The sequence below is a fragment of the Erythrolamprus reginae genome, chromosome 3, assembly GCF_031021105.1.
Source record: "Erythrolamprus reginae isolate rEryReg1 chromosome 3, rEryReg1.hap1, whole genome shotgun sequence".
Lineage (NCBI taxonomy): Eukaryota > Metazoa > Chordata > Lepidosauria > Squamata > Dipsadidae > Erythrolamprus > Erythrolamprus reginae.
In genome coordinates this window covers 95,330,704-95,351,417 of record NC_091952.1, presented here as the reverse complement: position 1 = coordinate 95,351,417, position 20,714 = coordinate 95,330,704, and positions in this window count along the sequence as shown.

Here is a 20,714-nt window from a genome sequence, read left to right as displayed (position 1 = left end):
AGATAATGTATATTTTTGTGTGGCTGTGTGTAATATATATGTACACATATGGCATATATTTCACATAAAATTAAATAGTATATTTTGGATGTTCAGTAATAGTAAATAGACAGGGAAATTGTATCTCTTTGAGGTGAGGAGAGGCCAGGAACTCTAACCCTAACCCAAACCCTTGACATGTATGACGGCAAAATGGCCACCATTAAGCCAGTCACGTGAGCTTTAAGCCACCCCCCGGTCACATGATTGGTCACATGGCGGGCAAGCCACACTCACAAAATAAGCCATGCCCACAGTATGGTAGTAAAATGTTTTGCAGCCCTTCAATGCCAATAAGGGAACATCTAGGGGTTTGCAAAATGTCATTATTTTTCATGTTCATTTTAAGTATGGCTGTGCACATTTCTCTAATACATTTCATGCATTTGCTTTACTCTTTTTCCTCTTTTTCTGCTCGCTATTTGTGTCTCTGTTCATGTATATTTTATTCAATAAATCAACCAGTAAAGTTTAGTTCCAGTGTAGAATTAATGATATCAATGTGAATTAGGTCAAAATCTATTAAGAATATTGACAGAAAATGACATATATAGAATTATTACTATAATTGGTGGAACATGGGAAAACTATTTTCTTTGTAGCTTCATTAGATTTCAAAAAGGGTACCTTTATTAAGAAATTGGTAAGTTGAATCTCTTGAAAGTTTTCCTAAATATATCCTTTCCCAGCCCAAGATTTATCTGAAAACTCTGTCATACCTAACAACAACAACAAATATGGAGATGCAGAAATCTTAACTTTTAAATCCATTATTCCCTATAAAAGTAAACAAAGTCTTTGCACATTTTGTAATGTGCAACAAAATAGTATTTTTAGTTCCTGAGTTTTAAAGCACCAACAACATTTTGTTTGTATATTTTTTTTAATACCTTGTCTTTTGCCATGCTTGGTCTGTGTGTCATTCAGTTCGCATTGGCTCTTTTAAAATGCCCCATCTCTTTATATTTTAAGAGTTGATATTTTATAATATTATAAGCATTGGTGGATTTTGGAATCCTATCCTTACAAAATATATTTAGATCTTACATGTTCTGAAATGGTCCCGGTATTAATTAAGAAGATAGGAAATTAAGGAAGAATTTTCAAGAGTTTACTTTTAGATCGAATGTATCTTATCTGGCCTGGAGACTCACTGAAAGAATAATCTCAATACATGTGCCCTCTATCTCCAACTATCTATAAGAGAAATATCAGGTATTGCACGATCCAATCTGGATTAGTCATCGGAACCAGAGCTTCCAAGCTTTCAGACATTTACTGGAGCCTATTCTCTCTATCAGAAAAACTAAGTATGATGTAAGCGCCTAGCATAAATATTTTTGTTAACCAGGATAGCCTTCTTGTTTGTTTGTTTGTTTGTTTGTTTGTTTGTTTGTTTGTTTGTTTTTCGGATTTATATGCTGTCCCTCTCCAAGGATTCGGGGCAGCTTATAACTTATTAAAAACACAATATACAGAACAAATATCAAAATCCAATTAATTTAACTAATTAAATTAAAAAACCCTAATAACATTTAAAAATCATTAATTCCCTTCAGAAATAGGCATACCTACACCCCTCGGCCAGGGGTCTAAGGTGTAATGGCCCCAAGCCTGGCGACACAGATGAGTCATTAGACTCTTATGAAAGGCAAGGAGGGTGGGGGCAGTACGAATCTCTGGGAGGGCTGATTCTAGAAGGCCGGGCCCCCTACAGAGAAGGCTCTTCCCCTAGGTCCTGCCAAGCAACATTGTCTAGTTGATAGGACCTGGAGAAGGCCAACTCTGTGGGACCTAACTGGTTGCTGGGACCCATGCGGCAGAAGGCTGTCGCACAAGTAATTATGTTCTTTACTCCACCCTCTTATTGGTATTATTATTATTATTATTATTATTATTATTATTATTATTATTATTATTACATAAAGTAATTATGTTATTTACTCCACCCTCTTATTGGTATTATTATGATGAGGATTATTAGTATTCTGTTGATTTTAATGTACACTGAGAACTTCTGCATGGGAGACAAATTTCTTGTGTGTCCAATCACACTTAGTCAAATAAAGTCTAGTCTCTTCTCCTTTCACCTTAATAAATGCGATTTGGATTGTTCCATCTAAATATAACTAATAGACATAATCTCTCAGTCCAACCCACTTCATATGGTTGTTGTGAGGAAAATATGAGGAGGAAATATTAAATATGTTCACTGCCTTGAGTTATTTGTAAAAATAGAAAAGATGGGATACATACATACATACATACATAAAATAAATGAAATGAGGGGTCCTTCATACTCTTTTAATTTGGTTATTTTTTGCAGATGTTTCATTAACCGAATTAGGTGCCATAATCAACATTCTGAAGCAGCAATGAAGCTGTTTCATAGTTTGGGGTAATGAAATGTCTGCAAAAAACCCACCAAGCTCAGAGAACATCAAGGACTCCTCAAATAAATAAATAAATAACACTTATGCCTAGATTCTGAAGTTCAGGTCTCCAACCAATGACCACAACTAATAATAAAAACTATTTTGATTAATTATTTGCAGCTGACATATACAGGCATATCAATCATGTACAGTTAGCTCAACTTGCTCTCTCATTTTCAGGGATATTTTTCATTGTGTGCTTTGATGTTATAGCTCTAGGAAAAGGTACAGCAAAAGCATTCATATTAAAGAGGACATTATAGTGGTTAGAACGGTGATGATTTAAAAAAACATTAAAAGTTCCAATCCATGAAAAAGTTTACTGTGCTCGGAGATTTCCTCTAAGTTAAGCAAAGTGAATTTTAAAATCACATTACATATCTTTTTTGCTTATCCAGGCAAAAAATTCTATGACATATCTTAATGGCACATTGCTTATTTATTCTTTATTTCATTTCTTTCTGACTGTTGTTTGGAATTGTTACAGATTTTCTGACACATTCATGCACTAGATTCTGCAATGCTTGCTTGCTTGTTTTTCTTTGTGGGGACAGCATTTAAATGGGTTTTTTTGTATAGTAGTTGATGGCAGAACAAATAATAAACATTTAAATATGAAATTAAATATCTTAACTCTTCAATGCTTGCATGCATGCAAGCATATACATTTAAGAATCTTCATCTGCTAATTTCTAAATTTATAGTCAATTAACCAGCATTTATTCCTCTAAATACAATTGTATTATATGCATTCTACCATTCATATATATGAATAGGTTATCACCTATAAAGCCCTTCATGGCATTGGACCAGAATATCTCCGCTTTCTGCCGCATGAATCCCAGCGACTGGTGAGGTCCCACAGAGTTGGCCTTCTCCGGGTCCCGTCAACTAAACAATGTCGTTTGGCGGGACCCAGGAGAAAAGCCTTCTCTGTGGTGGCCCCGACCCTCTGGAACCAGCTCCCCCCAGATATCAGAGTTGCCCCCACCCTCCTTGCCTTTCACAAGCTCCTTAAAACCTATCTCTGTCGTCAGGCATGGGGGAATTGAAATTTTCCCTTCCCCCTAGGCCTATAGAATTTATACATGGTATGCTTGTATGTATGATTGGTTCTTTAAATTGGGGTTTTTTAGATTATTTTTAATATTAGATTTGTTTACATTGTCTTTTTTATTGCTGTTAGCTGCCCCGAGGCTTTGGAGAGGGGCGGCATACAAATCTAATAAATATAAATACAAATATATAGTACATAGTGGCACATATGCAAACATCTTATCAGATATACACCAACAGTATCTAAGGTTGCTGATGTTTCTCCAGTTTTTATTTTTTTCAAGTTTAGTATTTCTCATAATTTGTATGAAAATTAAATAGAGTGACCATGTACACATCTCGCATACTTCTAATTCTGAACTATTTATATATTAGATTTTTGTCCTGCCTTCATTATTTTAACTCAATGTAGTGAACATACCTAATGCACCTTGCTCTTCATATTTTCTCCAGAAAAACAACCCTGTGAGGTGGGTTAGGCTAATAAAGAATGATTGACCCAAAGTCTCCCAGCCGGTTTTCACGTCTTAAGAAGAGATTAGAACTCTTAGTCTCCTGATTTCTAAGTCAGCACCTTAACCTCTAGGCCAAACTCCATATTTCATTCTAAGCAGTGAAGGGCTACCAATATTTTACTACCACACTATGGGCGTGGCTTATGCAGGACACCCTGCATTTTCTTTCAACATCTTTCATGCAAATTGGGTGCTCTGGGGTGGAGCTCCATTTTTCCTACCCCACTGCGTTCCCCTGGGTCTGGGCAGCAGCCCACCCCTGATTCTTAGTGTTCTTTTCTACTAATCATTCTTTCCCCCCACAATAAATGACTATGTGGAATCACTTTTCTTGCACAAGCTAAATATATGATCTACTATTTCTTCTATTGTTTTGCACAATTTGCACTTTGAATCATTTTGTGACGGTTTTCCCATTCATGCAGTTGGGGTGGGTGCATGCACGTGACATTACAAGCAACTTCGTTCTCTTTGCCAATAATATAAAACTCTTCAACAGCATCAACAAAACACTGCAACCCTCCAAAAAGTCCTTGACTTTGTGTCAGAATGGTCAAATATTTGGCAATTCCAAATCTCAGCCAACAAATGCTCTTTCTTGAACATTGGCAAAAAGAATCAGAACACCAAATACAAGCTGAATAAAAAAGACCTTGCAGATGATCTTGAAGATCTTGAAATACTCATATCAAATGATCTAAGTGTCAAAGCCCACTGCAACAACATCACCAAAAACCCTTCAAGGGTTGTTAACCTATTCTTACATAGCTTCTTCTCCTGTAATATCACACTACTAACGAGAGCATACAAAACTTTCGCCAGACCAATCCTTGAATACACCTCATCTGTCTGCAACCCACACTGCATATTGGACATAAATACATTATAAAGTGTCCAGAGATACATTACTGGAAGAGCTTTCCACTCCTCTACTTGCAACAGAATACTATATGCAACCAGACTTGAAATCCTGGGCTTAGAAAGCTTAGAACTACATTGCCTTCGGTGTGATCTAAACATAGCTCATAAAATTTATTTTTATTTTATTTATTTTATTAATCAGATTTGTATGCCTCCCCTCACCGCAGACTCAGGGCGGCTAACAGCAGCAATAATACAATGTAAACAAATCTAATATTTAAGTTAATTTAAAACCCCAATTTAGAAACCAATCATACATACTAACATACCATGCATAAATTTTATAAGCCTAGGGGGAGGGAAAGTCTCAATTCCCCCATGCCTGACGACAGAGGTGGGTTTTAAGGAGCTTACGAAAGGCAAGGAGGGTAGGGGCAACTCTGATATCTGGGGGGAGTTGGTTCCAAAGGGTCGGGGATGCCACAGAGAAGGCTCTTCTCCTGGGTCCTGCCAAATGACATTGTTTAGTTGACGGGACCCAGAGAAGGCCAACTCTGTGGGACCCAACTGGTCGCTGGGATTCGTGCGGCAGAAGGCGGTCCTGGAGGTATTCTGGTCCGGTGCCATGAAGGGCTTTATAGGTCATAACCAACACTTTGAATTGTGACCGGAAATTGATCGGCAACCAATGCAGACTGCAGAGTGTTGGTGTGACATGGGCATATTTAGGAAAGCCCATGATAGCTCTTGCAGCTGCATTCTGCACGATCTGAAGTTTCCGAACACTTTTCAAAGGTAGCCCCATGTAGAGAGCATTACAGTAGTCGAGCCTCGAGGTGATGAGGGCATGAGTGACTATGAGCAGTGACTGCCGGTCCAAATAGGGCCGCAACTGGTGCACCAGGCAAACCTGGGCAAACGCCTCCCTCGCCACAGCCAAAAGATGTTTCTCTAATGTGAGCTGTGGATCGAGGAGGACTCCCAAGTTGCGGACCCTCTCTGAGGGGGTTAGTGATTCCCCCCCCCCAAGGTAATGGATGGACAGATTGAATTGTCCTTGGGAGGCAAAACCCACAGCCACTCCATCTTATCAGGGTTGAGTTTGAGTCTGTTGACACCCATCCAGACCCCAACAGCCTCCAGGCACCGGCACATCACTTCCACTGCTTCGCTGACTGGACAAGGGGTGGAGATGTAGAGCTGGGTATCATCTGCATATTGATGATACTTCACCCCATGCCCTTGGATGATCTCATTATCTGCTACAACATCCTACCTGTCAATGACTACTTCAGCTTCAACCACAACAATACACAAGCACACAACACATTCAAAATCAAAGTGAACCACCCCAAACCTGACTGTAGAAAATATGACTTTAGCAACAGAGTGGTTAATGCTTGGAACTCACTACCTGACTCTGTAGTTTCTTCACCAAACCCCAAAACATTACCCTTAGATTGTCCACTGTTGACCTCACCACATTCCTAAGAGGTCAGTAAGGGGCATGCATAAGTGCACCAGCCATCCCTGTCCAATTGTTCCCTCTTATCAGTACCTATCTTGTGTATATAAACAATGTTATATTTATGTATATTACAAATATGGACTTGACATAAACAAACAAACAAACAAACAAACAAGCAAACAAACAAACAAACAAATATTCCCATTCTGGCCTTGGTTGCATTAGTTTGAAAAGTTTGCTTTTTAGTTATACAGTTTGTAGTTTCTTTTTGTAATGTTCCTGTTGTAAGCAATTGTTGGGTTGTATCTTTATCTATTTCCCCTCAATATTTTGCCAGAATTTCATGTTTTTATTTTGTTTCAATACTCCTATTTTGTTTCCTATACATTCAGATACTTCCAATTTTAATTATTATTTATTAATATCTTGAGACACGCTGTCATAATCTTGTGAATCCATTACACAATGAAAATGTATAGCCTTTTGCAAATTTCCTTTTCATTTTAAAACCATCCTAATAAAATCTGATGAAAAATCTAGTGAAATACTCAGGACTAGGGTATAAATTACTTGTACTCAACATATTTACTGACTAGTGCACAAGTCCGTTCTGCTTTTCACAGTACAATTGTAATTTGGGGGACCTGCAGACTTTCAGCTTCTCAGGGTTCAGTTAAATCTCAAGAGAAAATGCCACCCTGAGCCTTTTTTTAAAGGAAAAAAAAAACAGGGAATGTTGTAAAGATATATTATAAAATTATAGCAATACTCTCTTCCAGTCTGCTGCAATAAGAAAATGTCAAAAAGGTCACCCAAAGAAATCCCAAAGAAATTTGAAATCATCTGGAAAAGTAGGTGGAAATATTTTCTTTTACAAAGTTTTTTTTTTAACATAGAATTTTGGAGGTCAGCATTTTAATATATGTTAATATAAGAAGCATTTTATTCTATTGAAGTTATGTCCCTTTTCTTTCTTTGGTTATGTGCAAATGGTGATTGACCAGATAAGAGATCATGGATTAAGGATATCAAGTGAAAATTTCTCTCTAGTGTAGATAGCTATTATTAAGCAGGCCATAATTGGAATCTTCAGTAAAATATTGAAAATAAAGTACTGAGAAATATATATTTATGCTACATACCACACACAATTTACCAATATTTTCACATGTTAAATTTCCCTCAATTTCCCTACCTTTTTAGATATTCAGTCAAAACACTTATTAACAAACAATACCAATCAATCAAACCTTTCTTGTTATCAAAGACCAGGATAACAAATGATATTACTTGCAGAACTATGAGATGTGAAAGAGATTAAATATATCAAACTTCAATGGTTATAAACTGCCAATTTTTACAATTTTATCCAGAATTGATAGCCAAAATGCAAATAATCAAGAGTAGTAGATCCTTGGAACAAACTTCCAGCAGACGTGGTTGGTAAATCCACAGTAACTGACATGCCTGGGATAAACATATATCCATCCTAAGATAAAGTACAGGAAATAGTATAAGGGCAGACTAGATGGACCATGAGGTCTTTTTCTGCCGTCAGTCTTCTATGTTTCTATGTTTCTAATCTAGCACTGAAAGTCAATAAGCACAATGAAAAATGTGACTAAGAATAAATATGGAGAAGTTCAGTAATGTCTCTTTGAACTGACAATGAAGACATTGGCTTCTCTCTTTTAAGATCAACTATCAACAGTAAAGGAAACAGCAATCAAAATTAGCCCTTGATAGAACAGCATTGAAGACATTTAATATTTCTTGATGTATCTATATCTACAAAGATAAGAACTGTAAACTCATTGGCTTTTCCTGTGACACTTTATGAAAGCAATAGTAGGACTCTGAATGAGGGTAGAAAATATTTGAACTGTGGTATTATTAGAAACGTTTCCTGAAAATGCCATGGATAAGCAAGAAAAGAAATAAACAGATCACTGGAAAAAAAATACAGAGTCCTATTTATTATTATGTTTCGGATACATTTTGCAAAGACCAAAGACTCTTGAGAAGTCTACAAATCTGAGAAAGAAAAAGATGTTGACACCATTGATTATAGAGATGCTGTATATGCTGTTGAAAATCTGAAAGACCAGATTGGAGACAGGCTGCCCTGAGGAAAATTGAGCTTTGTGATTGCTTAAGAATTTATACTGACATGTCAATCAGTCAATCAATCAATCAACCAATATATGTGAATAAATGAATCAACTAAGAAACATTCCTATTCCATGGACATGCATTGACCACCTTCTGAACTGTTCCACAATTCTGTGGAAAAAAATTAACTTTTGTTAAAAAGAAAAAGAAAAGCTAATCTGACTGGAATCCGGTGTATATCGGACATTAATACAATTGAGCAAGTCCAGAGGTATTTCACAAGAAGAGTACTTATCTATCTATCTATCTATCTATCTATCTATCTATCTATCTATCTATTTATTAGATTTGTATGCCGCCCCTCTCCGCAGACTCGGGGCAGCTAACAACAATAGTGAAACATCATATAACAAATCTAATATTTAAAATAATTTAAAAGACCCTAATTTAAAAGACAACCAAACATACACATAAACATACCATGCATAAATTGTATAGGCCCAGGGGGAAGGGCATATCTCAGTTCCCCCATGCCTGACGACAGAGGTGGGTTTTAAGGAGCTTGCAAAAGGCGAGGAGGGTGGGGGCAATTCTGATCTCTGGGGGGAGTTGGTTCCAGAGGGTCGGGGCCGCCACAGAGAAGGCTCTTCCCCTGGGTCCCGCCAAATGACATTGTTTAGTCGACGGGACCCGGAGAAGGCCAACTCTGTGGGACCTAACTGGTTGCTAGGATTCGTGCGGCAGAAGGCGGTCCTGGAGATATTCTCTGCTCACAATAGAATACCTTTTGCCACTAGTTTGAAATTTTGGGCTTGGACACAGTGAACTTTGCTACCTATGGTCTGACCTAAACTTAGTACACTAAATTGTCTGCTACAGTGTCCAACCTGTTAACAACTCCTTCAGCTTCAATCACAATAATACATAGGCAAACTATAGATTCAAACTCAAGGTAAACCGCTCCAAATTTGACTGCAGAAAATACGACTTTAGCAATAAAGTGGTCAATGCCTGGAAAGTTCTACCTGACTCCATTGTTACTTCCTCGAACCCCCTTAGCTTTAACCTTAAACTGTCTACCAAGGACCTCACCCCAATCCTAAAAGGTCTCTAAGGGGCGTGTAGAAGTGTGCCAATGTGTCTACCATCCCTGTCCTACTGTCCCCATTTATTTGTACTCGTTTCATGTGTTTGTGTCCATATTTAAACTTACACCTGTTATCTCATACATGTTTTACAAACTAAATAAAATAAAATAAATAAAATAAATCTTTTGGAAAAAAATCCAAAGTTCTTTGTCCATTAATTATTCTACTATAAAATATATAGCAGATGTCTCTGTGAATTGAAGCCAAATAAATAATGCCATTGAAAACTTACTTTTTGGTCTTTCTGTGCTTATAAATGATAGATGCACATTTTGTCTCAAAATGTTTTTCTACATACATATGCATATACATAAAGAAAAGGGGAAAGATGTTAATTCAGTCTTAAGACACAGATAATTCCTTTTTAAATGTATTTTTCCCACTATCAAGACGCTATTGTTGCTTTCCAAAGCCAATCAAACAGTCTAGGAAGGGTGGGGGAATGTACTAAGTGCAGATGGTCTCAACTTCCAAATGAGTAACTCAGCCAGCTGCAAAATCATGACTTCATCAGACTTTCAGAGTCTTGCACAAGACAACAATTCTTGTTTGGAGCCTGTTTTTAATCCGTTAAACCCTTACAATATATAAGCATAAAAATACACTCCCATTTCCTCAACTTACAGGATCAGAAATGAATGAAAACTTGTTTCCAAAGTTATTAATCAAAGCTGAGTTCTTTTCATCATTGCCTATTTCTCAAACTGAAATTTAAGTGATAAACTAAAAAAGACAAAGTTTGTTTTGAAGTATGGAGCATGACCATATAAAAATAGCAGGTGGTATCTAATTTTTACAAGTATCTTTCAGATGTATTATTATTATTATTATTATTATTATTATTATTATTATTATTATTATTTAGAAAATAGAAGCATAGAAGATTGATGGCAGAAAAAGACCTCTTGGTCCATCTATTCTGCTCTTATACTATTTCCTGTATTTTATCTTAGGATGGATACATGTGGAATTACCAACCACGTCTGTTGGAGGTTTGTTCCAAGGATCTAGTACTCTTTCAGTAAAATAATATTTTCTCACATTGCTTCTGAACTTTCCCTCAACTAACCTCAGATTGTGCCCCCTTGTTCTTGTGTTGTCTTTCCTATTAAAAACACTTCCCTCCTGAACCTTATTTAACCCTTTAACATATTTAAATGTTTTGATCATGTCCCACTTTCCCTTCTGTCCTCCAGACTATACAGATTGAGTTCATTAAGTGTTTCCTGATACGTTTTATGCTTAAGACCTTCCTCCCTTTTTGTAGCACATCTTTGGACCTGTTCAATTTTATCAATATCTAAATATACACAAAGAATCAGAACCATTCAATGACAATCAGAATAAAAAAGATTTTAGCTAGAATTCTACTTATTTATGTTTACTTCTGTTGTGGTTCCGTCTGAGGCCCCTCAGGGAATGGCTGATCTTCTGTCGGTTTCCAGCTCAGAGGGAGAGGCTGAGGAACAGGAGGTGCAGGCAGACAAGGAGGAGGAATCCCAGGCTGAAGAAGAGGGAGGACAGCCAGAGTCCCCTCAGAGGGAGCGCTCCCCAGCAAGCAGCCTGGATTCCTTAGAGGAAAATGCACAGGCCATAATTGATCTGCGACAGAGAAGAGCTACTCAGAGAAGAGATCAATTGGCTAAGTACTTTCAGCATTAAAGAGGCAACAGCTGGGTTTGGGTGTGGTGCTCTTTGGAAAGGCTAAAAGGCAGACCCACCCTTCCTGGCTTGTGGAGTTTTATCTTTGAGAGTTTTGGGACCTGGCTGTGAACTTTGGCGTCTTGGAATCCTGGTTTGTGCCTTTGACTACTGTAACCTTGGGGTGGGTGTGCCAGCAAGAAGCTTGCTGTATTGTCTGGACATCAGGACTCTGCTGTAAAGTATTATAGCCTGTCTGTTGGGAAGAACAGGTTTTCCTCTGTGTTTATTTGTTCCAGCTATAAAGTACTTTTGGCTTTTACCAGAGTGTCTGGCTGTTTTTTCTAGTTGGTGTTGAGGTCTGGGGGAACCCAGACAGAACAACTTCCAACATTTATATCTTGCTTTACAAATTGAAAGGGTCACAGATAACCTTTTCAAGATAATAAAACAGTGCCTACTTTCAGATTAAAAATCAAGATGTGACATTGACAGAAAAGAAGATGGGATGAGAAAAGGGTTAATAAGTGTTCTAATGCTTCAAAGTTTATACTTGGATGGAAATGGAAGGGATACATAATATTTCCCCCAGCTGCTGGTCCTTCTATTCTTTGTTAAAAAATTGATTGTTCTTTAAATAATTGTTCATTGAGTTTACATATTTAATGGATTCAATATATATCTAATGTCCATTGCATTTGTTCATTGCATATAGAATTCTTCACTAGAATTTTACATAAAGCTATTTTAAATGTCAGTTGTCATTTAAAAATTATGGAATTGATCAGGAAGAATTGGGATCAATGTAGAAAGAAGAATATGGGCCCATTCCTGATGAGACCTGTATCCTCAGAAGGACTGATATGAGCTCAAGGAGTCATCTGAGAAATTTAGAAGTGTATCTGATACAATTACCTAAAATACATGTATCATTCCTACAAAGTTTCCCCATTCCTTTGGCTTCCCTGTACCCTGTATAGTAATGTTTGCACATTATCATCTCAATCATTCAGACACTTCTGTAATGCCTGCAATATCTGAGCAACTTGTTAAATAATTGTTGTAAGTAATATCCAGTTTAGATACCATGTTTTTGGAGTATAAGATGCACCTTCCCCCGCCCCAAAAGAGGCTAAAATTTGGGTGTGTCTTATACTCCTAATGTAAGTTTTACTAAATCTTTTTTTAGCCCTAATGAGGTGCTAACACGATCTTTCATGCTTTGCTAGCTAAGCAATCTTCCCTTTGCCCGTTTCATTGCTGTGTTAAACAAAAATATGATACTTATTTTTATAACACTTGAAAGCTAAATTTGCATGAACTGCTTACTATCACAATTCATTAATTCTTTTTTTAAAGAAAACTTTTTAGATTAAAAATGTTAAACTATATAAGATCAACAGGAATATGTATCATAGAAAGTTATTATTTTTTCATAGCATATTTATAAACTATTTGACCAATAGATGTAAGATGTCTTCAATCAATCAGATTCTTTTAATGGATGCTATCAATATACTTTCTAATATAAATGTTGACAATGAGATTTATATAATCATTATATCCAGTATAAAAGGCAATCAACATAAATGTTAAAAAAGTTAGTAGTGGAAAATTTTGGACTGGAATAACTCATGAAGATAGAATGAGTTTCATGCTAGCATTGATATATTTAAGACTTATTATGCAATTATTCTTAATCAGACTATGCAATGTGAAATAATCTTTTTATCATGTAAAACCATAAGTCTATTATCTGTTAAAGTTTATACCAGCTTACTCTGACTTACTTTGCTTTGATCCATTCCATAAGAAGTAAAATCACAGTGTGCTTAAAATAAAATTTTCGGGCTTCTGGGCAACTTATTTTTAAATTGATATAAGAAATTCTGGATGCTGCTGTAGCTACACTCTCTGAAGATCAGAAGAGAGCAACATGCAAACAGTCTAATACAAATTAATGCAGTGTTACATATCTTGGTGGTAAAATATTAAAGAAACATATCATGAAAGGCAAAGCAACCCAGCAAATGGACTATGAACTGCATATAAAGTTAATGATGGAGTTTGTCTCAAATGCACTCTGCAGTATACAACAAAAACTCTGGTACATTAACTTTCTTGGAGTGTGTTAAAGATTCTATATTATTCCATAAGATCTCTAATTGTAAATCTTGTCTGAAATAAATTCATTCATGTGGCCATAACAGAAAAGGTAATTGAAAAAGACTAAATTATCTCTTGATTTAAAAAAATGTAACTAAAACAAGATACATAGCAGTCATAATTGCTAGGAATTGTTGTAGTATAGATGGCAATTCAGAACTCTTGGATATAAGACATTGCATCCACTTAGGCCAGTGATTCTCAACCTGGGGATCGGAACCCCTTTTGGAAATTTCCCATGGTATTTAGGAACAAAAGCTTCTGTCTGGTGCCTTGAAACATATTTTTACAATCCAACCAATCAGGCGTTTATAGTGGGGGTGTCCCTCTGACCATCCTGCCAATCAGCTTAAAGCTCTTTTGGAAGAATTGGCACTACCATTTATGGTTGAGGGTCACCATAACATGAAGAACTGTATTAGTGGGTCGTGGCATTAGAAAGGTTGAGAATCACTGACTTAGGCTCATGTCAAATGTGATGCTTTCTTGGAATGTTTGCTATCATTTCCTAATTGGGATTCTCATAGTAATATGATTGGGTGGCTGATTGATACAGTCTTCCAAAAAAACCCCCACCCCTCACAAAGCTTAGCTCAATATGTGTTCGGTGTTTTTCATATGCTTCTGCATCTAGTTATTAACAAAGCAAGGTAATTGCATCAAAAAAGTTACTTTATAGCAACTTTATATATTAAAAGTGTTCCTTTTATCAGGAAAATAATAAAACATCTCTCTTTTTTTGCCATTTTTAAATTAATCCAAGTAAGAATATTCCATTGATGTTCATATGTATGCAATAAAATATTCCATTGATCTTCATATGTCTGCAATAGTTGCTCAAGGCTGGACTATTATTCTTGGTACTCTCTGAGTGTGGTTTTTTGCTTGCAGACATTTTATTAGCCAGCTAGGTAACATCATCAGTGCTCCTGAATGTGTTTGCTTCCTGTTTGTATACAGGAGTTTTTCCTGCCAGTATAGGTGGAGGTGTAGAAATCCAGGAACAAATTGGCAAATGAAATTTTAATCTGCACCAACAGAAGACTAATTTTGAAAACGGTGAAATAATAGTGAAATAATAGTTGCAGTTTATTCTGCCATACCTATTTTTTAAGATGGATTTAGATTAACTGGAACAGGTTCAATAAAGTGCAAAAAAAAATTAGCATCACAATGCTTTCAGAAATGCTGGTCAAATAGAAGACAACAAGACTGAGAGGGAAAAAATAATAGGTCTTTTGTAATAACACAAAGGATGCCACACAGAATATTCTGTTATTCAGAGCAGAGAAAATGAAATAATGGATTTAAGTTACTGGAAGGCAGATTCAACTGAATGGTAGAAAATCTTCCAAACACGGAGAACAGTTCAACAGTGGAACCTATTACCTAGGGAGATGGTAAGTGGCCATTCACTGGATATATTTAAGACGATGTAGAAACCATTTGTTAGAGATGCTTTAATTCCTGCCCTAAGAAAAGGGGTAGATTTGTCTGAAATGGCCCCTTCCAGGCATTATTGTATCCACCATTGCTTCTTTATAGAAATACGTTTATGACTATAAGAAAGCCTCATTTTGAACAGTAGAAGAAGTAGCAAACACCTTGAATAGTGCTGATGCAGATAGTATCATAGCCATGAATACCAGCTCCCTGAAATTATAGCCTAGTCCATAGACCTTTACTGGCTGCCTGAATCTCTCCTCTGTAATAAAGAGCTTTTTGTGATAGAGATGAAAAACAGCAGCATTTTTAATGCAAACAAAGTGAATCAACTACTGAAATTTGAAAATTTAAGAAGATACCCTGACCTTGATACTGCTCGGAGTACTAGTAAAATAAAACCTGACCTAAAGATTTTGCAGAACTAAATTTAGTACCTTACTACTGCTGGAAACAAAATGCTATCCCAGAGCTGGAATACTGAAAATGCCAAAGGTGTAAGCTGTGCAAACATCCTGCTAGATTCCCACATTATCTGCTGTACATTGTATCTTCTTGATATGCAAGCAAGATGCACACTGCCTTTGGAGTGACTGATCTCAGAGTTGCAGATGTTCAATTGATCCTTGTGTTGAAAATCTCCCCAAGCTGACATTGCACCAATAAAGTGATATGAGAAGACAGCTTGCCCAAATTGATTATTTAAATATGTGTTGCATACAGATAAGAGTGTTGCTATGATCAGAATGTAATCTTAAGATGTAAGGGCCAGGCTTCAAAACCTTACCTGCACAATTTTATTCTGTTCCTGAATCAAATTGCACATCATAATGCCAATGTAGCTGCCATAGTTATGTATCTGCTTCTGTATTTTCTGGTAAATGGTTATTTTAAAAAGATGGCAAATCAGCACTGACATTTCATATACCATTGGTTGCTACTTTCTTAAAAAGGAAAATAATGAATGCTGTCAATATGCTTTTTCTAGAAATTTTTAGGGAAGCATGGGAGATGGTTGGGATTAAGAAGGTTGTGCAATTATAATTATAAGCAAATTAGCCCTCTAAAATTTTCATACCTTTGAAGGATTGGCTATGACTGAAATATGTCCAAAATTAAAATTTATATTTTTATTATTTTTTTAAAAGTAAGATAAAAATACAAAGTAAGAAAAAGTAAGAAAAAGAAAAGAAAAAGAAGAAAGTTAAAAAGAAAACTAGTATAAAAATGCTAAAAATGGAAGCATACCATTTACCATGATAAACAAGTAATTAAAAGCATTAAAATATTTAAAGTTCATGATAACGATGTTTAGGTAAGCAAATATCTCTGAAATTATCAAATATGTTGCAATGGTAAGCCGCAGTTACATGATGTAATTTACAGTGCTCCCTGCCAGCTTCCTACAAGGATGTCAAATTCCTAGAAGGAATTTGTAAGTCGCTCCTGATTCCACTGTTCCTTCTTTGTTGGTTTTTTAGGGTTGGGTTTTTTGGGGTTTTTTGGCCTTATTCATTCTGTTTAACTATTTAGGTAAGGAAACACTTCTGAAAAGATGAATCAATGGGTCAAGTCAGTATACAGTGATACCTCGTCTTACAAACTTTTCGAGATACAAACCCAAGATTTAAGATTTTTTTGCCTCTTCTTACAAACTATTTTCACCTTACAAACCCACCACCGTTGCTGGCATGCCCCACCTCCGGACTTCCATTGCCAGCGAAGCACCCATTTTTGCGCTGCTGGGATTCCCCTGAGGCTCCCCTCCATGGGAAACCCCACCTCTGGACTCCTGTGTTTTTGTGATGCTGCAGGGGAATCCCAGCAGTGCAAAAATGGGTGCTTCGCTGGCAATGGAAGTTCGGAGGTGGGGTTTCCCAGTGAGGGGAGCCTCAGTGAAGTCACAGCATCGCAAAAATACAGAGGTCCGGAGGTGGGTTTCAAGGACTTTGGTGTTTTTGCGATGCTGCGATTTCACTGATGCTCCTTTCGCTGGGAAACCCCACCTCCGGACTTCCGTTGTCAGCTAAGCGCTCGTTTTTGCGATGCTGGGATTCCCCTGCTGGGATTCTCCTGCAGCATCGCAAAAACACAGACGTCCAGAGGTGGGGTTTGTTATGGAGGGGAACCTCAGGGTAATCCCAGCAGTGCAAAAACGGGCACTTCAGCTGGCAAAAGGGGTGAATTTTGGGCTTGCACGCATTAATCGCTTTTCCATTGATTCCTATGGGAAACATTGTTTCGTCTTACAAACTTTTCACCTTAAGAACCTCATCCTGGAACCAATTAATATATGTAAGACAAGGTATCACTGTATTTGAATCCAGAGTTTTATATCTTTTTTACTTATTCACCAAACATGATAAAATGTCCCTTCCCATTGTTATCTGTAGTACCTTTATACATTCTAGATCATTTTTCTGTTGACATATACCAAGAGTATATCATTTTATAAAAATTATCTTTAGGATTATAACATAATGTAAATTTAGGTCCCTTCATTCAGCCATATTTTTCCATTGTTCAATATATATATATATATATATATATATATATATATATATATAGTACAAATAAAAAACATTATCTCACTTTGATCCTGTATTCTTTCACTTTGTTAAGGAGTGTGCAAAACTCTTGAGATATCAAGGACAGGCACAGAGGAAAATGTGTACAGCAGATATCCAATAGATATGAATAATTATTCAACCATACAACCACACAAGAAAGATACATTAAAATGTATAAAATAGAGTTTTCTTTAGAAATAGCACAATCAAGTTAAACAGTCAATATCTCTCAATACAATAATAATCTTACAAGCTTGTCTTTGTCTTACATATCAGACATACATTACAGCTTACAAATACACCAAACTATCATCAAGCTTACTACATCAGTCTCTGTGAATCAGCAGAAAGAGCAGAGAGAGCAGAGAGAGGGAATCATGCTTTCTGGCTCCCTCTTATGGCAATTTGCAACACTACCTCTTAAAGCTATAGTATTTCAATACATACATTCATTGTGAGCTTGCTTATATATTGCAAACCCAACTGTTCTTCCTTTGTTTCAAATTTCAATAACGTTTTAGAATAGAATAGATAGAATATAATTCTTTTTTGGCCAAGTGTGAGTGGACATACAAGGAATTTGTTTTTGGTGCATATGCTCTCAGTGTACATAAAAAAAAAGGTACATTTGTCAAGAATCATGAGGTACAACACTTAATTATTGTCATAGGATACAAATAAGCAATCAGGAAAAATCAATATTAATATAAATCATAAGGATACAAGCAACAAGTTACAGTCATACAGTCATACGTGGGAGGATTTTTAGGAATTACATCTTCATCCTTTGGGATTTTTCAAGTCATATGAACATGGATGTTTAAGGGACCGTATATCGGTCATGAGTAGATTTTCTTTTTCTTTTGGCCTGGTAGGAATTGGAAGAATTGGTGAGTTCTACATTCCTTCATTTAAGCAATATCATCTATTGGGATTCTAGAATGTGCCTTCCCTCTTATGGCACCACTTAGTTTCTGGGATGAGATCCTCATCCCCATCACTGAGATATTTGCATTTATTATTATTATTATTATTATTATTATTATTATTATTATTAATCCCATAACGGTCTTAAAAACCAGACTGTTCTTCACATATGATTCCCTTGTTACCTATGTTTTTGTCATGTTGTCCAATAGAAGTTGATTTTTTGTGTGTTTGCGTGCTACTATGTATTATATTCTGTGTACTATGGTTTAGTTTTAAAATGTGAGCCATCAAGATTCAGTCTGGAGATGGATAATATCTAAAGATCTGAAATAAGTAAGCAAACTCTATAAGGCAATTTAAAGTTTTGTTTCAGGGAATGTAGCTATGGTTGTTGCTTCTGAAGCTAATACCTGAAGCTACCCTAAAGGGAACATATTTTCTTAAACTACCATTTTGCATTGCCTCTTATGTTTTCCCCCCAAGTCCTCTAAGTCTGTATTTTGCTGCAGTCTTTTACCATTTTCATTTAGCTCTTCCATACATAAAACTTATTTTTCTTCCAGTCTGTTCCACCTCTAACAAATTAATCTAAGTGCAGAAGTCTCCATATACAGAATAGCTTGTTGTGTGTGGGAAGAACATGACACTTCAATTTCTGTTATTTTTGTCAGTTGATTTTTTTTCATTGTAGCTTAACTGCAAATGAAAGTATTATTTGTTTCACAGTAGCTGCAGAAGAAATAATAGTATGTAATGTTGCAATATACTGAAAGTGACAGTAGGTGGTGAGCACACTGTAACCTAGGCAACAAAGTCTTTAAAAGAAAAGCTAGAAGTTTAGAAAAAGATTGTTAGCTAGCTAAAGTAAAAGACATTGAGGATATGGCTCTATATGATTCACTCATGGTGTGAAAAAGAACCATGGTTTAGCCACACAATGATTATGGAATATTCTGAGAGAGGCCCTAGAGAAGAGGAGAGAAAGAATAACTGAAGAATCTGTAGATGTTTGGGCCATTTGTCTCCATCTGCTATCTATCAAACTTGTCTTTTTTTAAAAAAAGCAGATTGTTTTAGGGATGGGGGGGAGATCCAGTGACAATGAGTTAATGAAGAAGACTAAATTGAACATGGATAAACACTTAGAGAGCAATGACAACTGTATGATCCTTTCCAGTTTTCTTTGACTAGAGTCTAGGACAGTGATGGCGAACCTTTGGCATGGGTGCCACAGCTGGCATGTGGAGCCATGCCTGCCAGCACGCAAGCCTTTGCCCTAGCTCAGTTCCAGCACGCATGTGCGCACCAGCCAGCTGATTTTTGGCTCACATGGAGGTTCTGGGAGGGCAATTTTGGCCTCTGGAGGGCCTCTGCGGGGATGGGGGAGGGTATTTTGCCCTCCCCAAGCTCCAGGGAAGCCTCTGAAACCTGGGAAGAGTGAAAAACAGGCCTACCAGGCTCACCAGATGTTGGAAAATGGGCTGTTTCTGGCCTCCAAAAGGGCAATTTTTGCCCTCCCCAGGCCTTGAATTATGGGTGTGGGCACTCGCACAGACGCAATAGTATGTGCACACAAGCTTTTGGCACCCAAAGGAAAAAAGGTTAGGTCTAGGGTAATCAGAATCATTAGAATCTAGCAATATTATTATTATTATTATTATTATTATTATTATTATTATTATTATTATTATTATTATTATTATTATTCATCAACTCCCCCCAGAGATCAGAGCTGCCCCCACCCTCCTTGCCTTTCGTAAATTGCTTAAGACCCACCTATATCGCCAGGCATGGGGGGATTGAGACATGTCCCCCAGGCTTATAGAGTTTATGTATGGTCTGCTTGTGTTGTATGCTTTTTTAAATGACGGGTTTTTAGATACAGTGTTCCCTCAGTTTTCGCAGGGGATGCGTCCTGAGACCGCCCACGAAAGTCGAATTTCCGCAAAGTTGTGAGCTGCCCCGAGTTTGCGGAGAGGGGTGGCATACAAATCTAAATAAATAAATAAATAAATAAATAAATAAATAAATAAATAAATAAATAAATAAATAAATAAATAAATAAATAAATAAATAAATAAATAAATAAATAAATAAATAAATAAATAAATAAATAAATAAATAAATAAATAAATAAATAAATAAATAAACAAACAAACAAACAAACAAACAAACAAACAAACAAACAAACACATAAACAAACAAACAAACAAACAAACAAACAAACAAACAAACAAATAATTTATTAGATTTGTATGCCGCTCCTCTCCGAGGACTTGGAGAGGTAAATATGCTACCTTTCTCAGAAAAAGTTAACATCTAGCCAGGAT